The sequence below is a fragment of the Coregonus clupeaformis genome, unplaced genomic scaffold (genome assembly GCF_020615455.1).
Source record: "Coregonus clupeaformis isolate EN_2021a unplaced genomic scaffold, ASM2061545v1 scaf0257, whole genome shotgun sequence".
Lineage (NCBI taxonomy): Eukaryota > Metazoa > Chordata > Actinopteri > Salmoniformes > Salmonidae > Coregonus > Coregonus clupeaformis.
The window spans coordinates 160261-165642 of NW_025533712.1; the positions used below are offsets into that span (position 1 = coordinate 160261).

At 43.9% G+C, this 5382-nt stretch overlaps 1 long non-coding RNA gene across 1 annotated transcript; it reads right to left on the bottom strand.

Moving 5' to 3' along the window:
* Positions 1-2614: 2614 nt before the first annotated feature.
* Positions 2615-3150, bottom strand: LOC123484283. The gene is made up of 2 exons (XR_006658469.1): positions 3031-3150; positions 2615-2670 (listed from the first exon to the last, which is right to left on the bottom strand). It is a non-coding gene; the product is annotated as an uncharacterized LOC123484283 (long non-coding RNA).
* Positions 3151-5382: the final 2232 nt, after the last annotated feature.

Below are 5382 nucleotides of genomic sequence, written 5' to 3' on the forward strand. Positions count from 1 at the left end.
CAGATGCCCCAAACAATTGGAAAGGGGATTCATCAGAGAAAATGACTTTACCCCAGTCCTCAGCAGTCCAATCCCTGTACCTTTTGCAGAATATCAGTCTGTCCCTGATGTTTTTCCTGGAGAGAAGTGGCTTCTTTGCTGCCCTTCTTGACACCAGGCCATCCTCCAAAAGTCTTTGCCTCACTGTGCGTGCAGATGCACTCACACCTGCCTGCTGCCATTCCTGAGCAAGCTCTGCACTGGTGGTGCCTCGATCCCGCAGCTGAATCAACTTTAGGAGACGGTCCTGGCGCTTGCTGGACTTTCTTGGGCGCCTTGATGCCTTCTTCACAACAATTGAACCTCTCTCCTTGAAGTTGTTGATGATCCGATAAATGGTTGATGACGGCACGTGTTTCCTTGCAGGTAACCATGGTTAACAGAGGAAGAATAATGATTTCAAGCACCACCCTCCTTTTAAAGCTTCCAGTCTGTTATTCTAACTCAATCAGCATGACAGAGTGATCTCCAGCCTTGTCCTTGTCAACACTCTCACCTGTGTTAACGAGAGAATAACTGACATGATGGCAGCTGGTCCTTTTGTGGCAGGGGCTGAAATGCAGTGGAAATGTTTTTTTGGGGATTAAGTTCATTTTCATGGCAAAGAGGGACTTTGCAATTAATTGCTATTCATTTGATCACTCTTCATGACATTCTGGAGTATATGCAAATTGCCATCATCAAAACTGAGGCAGCAGACTTTGTGAAAATTAGTATTTGTGTCATTCTCAAAACTTTTACCACGACTGTACATACTGTATGTGGATCTGTGGAAACTTTGGATCTATATATTTTGACATGTTAACCTGAGTTAAGCTGGTTTATCATATTCATGTCAATTTACATTCTACTATTTCGGACTGGTTATGTACTGTATGAACCTGTAGCAGGTAGCAGATTGTCTCTTTGTGTCTTCATATAATTCAAAATCCCCATGTGCTGTGTGTGTGTACCCTGGGCTTAATACCCTAAATATTGGATCCTGCCTTGAATTAGTGGACTCGTTTAGGGTGTTTGCTAGAGCTGACTGCTTTTCCTTTTACAGACGAACATAGCTGGTTAACAATTAGCTAGCTAACTTTAGCGAGTAGATTCCACTCAACTTAAGATATAGTATACCTATTTGAATTTATTTTCCCAATTAATTTGGTTATCAAGCAACTGGATTTCCAAGTCGCTTGGTGCTTACTTCTCAAGCTGTCAAGTTAGCTAAACAGACGGCGATGCAGTGCATCTCTTTGAAGGCACGCAAACAGAATACTCAAGCTATCACGCGACAAGTTGCAGGCTGCGTATCTAGCCAATCACAACACTGGACTGGCCCAGGGCAGGAATTTGTTAGTTCGCCATCACCCTAGTGAAAGTGACCAATCTCAGGTTTAAGCCCGCTCCCCATGAGACTGAAATCCAAACCCAAAGATGCCAAGACTTTAGAGAGAGTAATTTGTGAAATTGAGAGTGAAAACTTGACCATGACAAGTTACTATTGCTGGTGGACAATTTAATGCGTTCAAATGTATTTTTACATGTTTGAATCACGTTTCTTTGCCTGTATATGTATTATTTAAGACATTTTTATTTTTGATCTGTGACAATGTTCTGCTCGTAGGGACTTGAACTTAGCTAGATACCCGATAAGCTTGCTGTTAGGTGACAACTCATATTTAACCTAGCTAGTCAGTTATATTTACTGAAGCCGTAGCAAAGTAGTAATCCACGGCCATTGCATACTGCATAATTTACTGAACATTACGTCATAAATAGTATGACAATGAGTACATACTATGCAGTTTAAGTAAAGTATGTACCGGTAGTACGTTAGTATGGGTATTCGGCCAAGGCCAGTGTCTGTGCAGTCGCAGGGTCCATGTTCCAGGAGATAGATCCTATAGAAGGCAGGCAGAAGGCAGCACCTGTTAGGGGGTTAACCTGAGGCGCCATCAGTCTCTCTGAATCACAACTATAGGAGCAGGACGGAGCCTCGCTAGTCAAGTCTGTATGTTCTCTCCCGCCGCATACCGACACCTCCCTGTCCCCGCAGACCAAATCTACGCTTCACCCTGCTCTCAGCCAGTGTGTTGTCATGGAGACTAAGTTTGGTTGTTGTTTTGTGTTCGACTGTCTGTTTCTGGTTGTGGATATCAGTGTTGTTCCCCAGCTCAGAGGTGAGGACACTGTCCCATCCACTGACCTCTATGTCGCCTCTGTTCCTGGCCTGCTCAGTGATATCGCCCGCGGAACCTTGGCTGCACCGATCTGGGTCTGGGAATCCAAGATGGCCGCCCAGTCTCCTCTGTTAGGCTCCTGCCAACCACCTGCAGGAAGAGGTTATAAAATAGACTTTACAAACACTGCATGAGTTAATTACCTGGTGAAGTTCATACATTATAATGTGTGTTTTAGTATGTAAACATAAGTTGTATTGATTTCATTTTATGAATGAAGAGAAAATAATAGCCAGGTGCATCACTATTCCTATTGAAGTATATCTGTTATGTTCTGTATATGTATTTCACCCTTACCTTGCTCCCCATCTTTAGTCCACTCAGCAGATCAATGCTCCTGGTCCGTCTTCATTGTCTCCTCTTTGACCAGCAGCAGATCAGGCTTCCCATCCTCCATGTCTACTGACTGTAAGAGATACAGAGTGAGAGGATGTTGGATCAAGAAATCTGATATGAGCACCCGCTATGAAGCATCTTCTGATTGGGCAATGAGGGATTGCTATGAGCACTGTGCAAATATGTTAGGTGATTTGATTACTTGACACTCTTTAATGGTTTGATAATTGAAAGGCATGGTCCCACACTTAATCAAGACCTGGGCCTGTATCCACAAAGAATCTCAGAGTAGAAGTGCTGATCATATAGTCTTATTCATTATGATCTAAAAGGCTAAACTGATCCTAGATCAGCACTCCTACTCTGAGAGGCTTTGTGGATACGGACCCTGACCTAATACCATACAGACAGTAGTTTACAGTGGGCTCACCTCAGTGAGACTGTGTGTGGTCCTGTGCTGCTCAGCTGGTTCCTCTGTGGGTTCAGGAGGAGGTGTTGTCTGGTTGTCCTCCATAACCATGGTCCCCTCGGGGTTCCCCAGACCCTCCTCACACCCTCCTTCACCAGCAGCACCTCTGGACCCTCCTCCTCCTTGAAGAGACAGGTGATACAGATTACACAGACATACACTCCCTCAGGTACGTACACACACAGAGATAATAAACACACTTTCAACATGGAGTCCAGGACCCATCCCAACTACATTTGAGTCCTATACTGTAGTTACAGAATGACTTAGTTGTTAAACCCATCATGGTGGACATACAGTGGGGGAAAAAAGTATTTAGTCAGCCACCAATTGTGCAAGTTCTCCCACTTAAAAAGATGAGAGAGGCCTGTAATTTTCATCATAGGTACACGTCAACTATGACAGACAAATTGAGGAAAAAAAATCCAGAAAATCACATTGTAGGATTTTTAATTTATTTATTTGCAAATTATGGTGGAAAATAAGTATTTGGTCAATAACAAAAGTTTCTCAATACTTTGTTATATACCCTTTGTTGGCAATGACACAGGTCAAACGTTTTCTGTAAGTCTTCACAAGGTTTTCACACACTGTTGCTGGTATTTTGGCCCATTCCTCCATGCAGATCTCCTCTAGAGCAGTGATGTTTTGGGGCTGTCGCTAGCAACACAGACTTTCAACTCCCTCCAAAGATTTTCTATGGGGTTGAGATCTGGAGACTGGCTAGGCCACTCCAGGACCTTGAAATGCTTCTCTACGAAGCCACTCCTTCGTTGCCCGGGCGGTGTGTTTGGGATCATTGTCATGCTGAAAGACCCAGCCACGTTTCATCTTCAATGCCCTTGCTGATGGAAGGAGGTTTTCACTCAAAATCTCCACGATACATGGCCCCATTCATTCTTTCCTTTACACGGATCAGTCGTCCTGGTCCCTTTGCAGAAAACAGCCCCAAAGCATGATGTTTCCACCCCCATGCTTCACAGTAGGTATGGTGTTCTTTGGATGCAACTCAGCATTCTTTGTCCTCCAAACACGACGAGTTGAGTTTTTACCAAAAAGTTATATTTTGGTTTCATCTGACCATATGACATTCTCCCAATCCTCTTCTGGATCATCCAAATGCACTCTAACAAACTTCAGACGGGCCTGGACATGTACTGGCTTAAGCAGGGGGACACGTCTGGCACTGCAGGATTTGAGTCCCTGTCGGCGTAGTCCCTGACTAAATACTTTTTTCCCCCACTGTAAATATGATGATGTGGGGCCGGAGAAGATGGCTGCCGTTTTACGGCCTCTAACCAATTGTACTATTATGTGTTTTTCGCGTTATTTGTAACTTATTTTGTACATAATGTTTCTGCCACCGTCTCTTATGACCAAAAAGAGCTTCTGGATATCAGGACAGCGATTACTCACCTCGTATTGGACAAATATTTTTTCTTCAACGAGTCGGACGCAAAGGATATCCTACAGACACCCGACAAGGCCCAAATCCCCGTGATTCGCATGAGAAAGAGACGGAGATATCGTGGACGTAGGTCAGGGTGCCTTGTAAGGATCCGACGGCGAGCGAGTAAACTGCCTCTTCCATCAATCCTATTTGCCAATGTTCAATCATTTGAGAACAAATTGGACAACCTAAGATTACGGTTATCCTACCAATGGGACATTAAAAACTGTAATATCTTATGTTTCACAGAGTCATGGCTGAACGACGACATGGACAGCATACAGCTGACGGGATATACACTACATCGGCAGGATAGAACGGCTGACTCCAGTAAGACAAGGGGTGGCGGTCTGGGTATATTTGTAAACAACAGCTGGTGCACAAAATCTAATACTAAGGAAGTCTCAAGGTTTTGCTCGCCTGAGGTAGAGTATCATGATAAGCTGTAGACCACACTATTTACCAAGAGACTTTTCATCTATATTTTTCGTAGCTGTCTATCTACCATCACAAACCGATGCTGGCATTAAGATTGCACTCAATGAGCTGTATAAGGCCATAAGTAAACAGGAAAACGCTCATCCAGAGGCAGCGCTCCTAGTGGCCAGGGACTTTAATGCAGGGAAACTTAAATCCGTTCTACCTAATTTCAACCAGCATGTTAAATGTGCAACCAGAGGGAAAAAAACTCTAGATCACCTTTACTCCACACACAGAGACGCATACAAAGCTCTCCCTCGCCCTCCATTTGGCAAATCTGACCATAACTCTATCCTCCTGATTCCTGCTTATAAGCAAAAACTAAAGCAGGAAGCACCAGTGACTCGGTTAATAAAAAAAGTGGTCAGATGACGCAGATGCTA